This window comes from Pundamilia nyererei, unplaced genomic scaffold (assembly GCF_000239375.1).
Source record: "Pundamilia nyererei isolate P.nyererei 1_Seehausen unplaced genomic scaffold, PunNye1.0 scaffold00268, whole genome shotgun sequence".
NCBI classification, from domain to species: Eukaryota; Metazoa; Chordata; class Actinopteri; order Cichliformes; family Cichlidae; genus Pundamilia; species Pundamilia nyererei.
This window is the reverse complement of record NW_005187669.1, coordinates 195,952-197,441: the sequence shown is the minus strand read 5'-3', so window position 1 is coordinate 197,441 and position 1,490 is coordinate 195,952.

The window sequence follows — 1,490 nt, the reverse complement described above, 5'->3', positions numbered from 1 at the left end:
AAATAAATTTGACCTTGACCTTGGTTTTACTGGCCGATCAACGCAGTTTATAAACTGGTACATGTCACCTTGTTGCTTTGTCTTTAAGTGGTCATGTGATTGACCACGACTCCTTTATTCGTCCTCAGTCAAACAGCAGCACTCGTGTGATTGTTTTGCCCCCTGAGCTCCAGCTGTTGTGCCAGACAGTGACTGCCGTCCGCAGGAGCGCGCACATTACTTACGTGCAGTAAGCTGAACACAGCTTCAGCCGTCTGTTTGGTGAAAAATAATAACACGACTGCATTTTAGTAACTGTAACGGCGTTGTAACAGCAGGAGTAGTAATTAGTTAGATTACTCGTTACTGAAAAAAGTAACGCCGTTATCCCCGTCACTGGTAATAAGATGCACAACCAGCTGGGCTTAGTGTAAACTTCACACTAAACTAGAAGTGTCCTTTTAGCCAAACTCCATCATATTCATATTTCCTTCATATTTACTGATGATATCTGATCAGTATTGATCATAATGAACTATCAGCAAATTCACTTATGAATCATAATTCTGTGTTGAGCCGTTATAACGTTGGGCTGGCGACACGGTTCTCATCTTCTCAAAGTCAGGCAAGAATAAGAAAGGTTGATGATGAGACGTCTACACACACTCTAGACATTAGAATAGACACTTGCTGCTTCGGCTACGTCTCTGCTAACATGCTGATCAAACTGTTTAGCACTCCTTCATTGTTATAAATAAACCACGTATAAGTTTGCTTCTCGAAGAAAGACCTTCCTTCACTGTGAACTGTCCGTCTGTGACTAAAAGAGTATCTAATGAATACAGTATAAACATATAAATGCACAGAAATAAATGTTTGTGTGTGAGAGTCGTTACTGATTGCAGTTTAGTGAAAATGGAGACGTGGAAGTGAGAAACTGGCCAGAAACAGGCGTGTCGAGTTTGTAGCATCACACTCAAAAAGACAAGAGGCTGTAACTGCTGCCAAACGTGCTCCAACAAGTTGCTGAGCAAAGACTGAACACTTGTGTACACGCTACACATTTTTACACTTTGTTATTTTGGGGGATTTGGAGACAAAAAATAAACTGAATCCATTTTGACAACAGGCTGCAACATGTTTCCAGTGATGTTTTTGATCCATGACGCAGTTCGTTGTTGCTTTTGTCCTTTATGGTCACATTTGTGTTTGCAAACATATTTTTCACAGTATGCTTCAGTGGTTTTACTAAGAATAACTCATGTGGGCAGGAAAGCAGCTTTCCATTCTGGGAGTTGTTTTTAATCTTCACTGATGACGAATGATGATTTCATACTTCAAAATAACAGGAACTATTAGTGTTTATTAACCACAAAATACCAAATATGTCACGAGGAGGTTGGTGTTTGCTGGAAGAACATCTGTATGTGGTCAGCCAGCTCAGGTCCTGCTGTGAGCGCAGATAAAAGCTGCGGTCAGAGCCGATGCATTTGCAGGTATCTGAGTGTTGA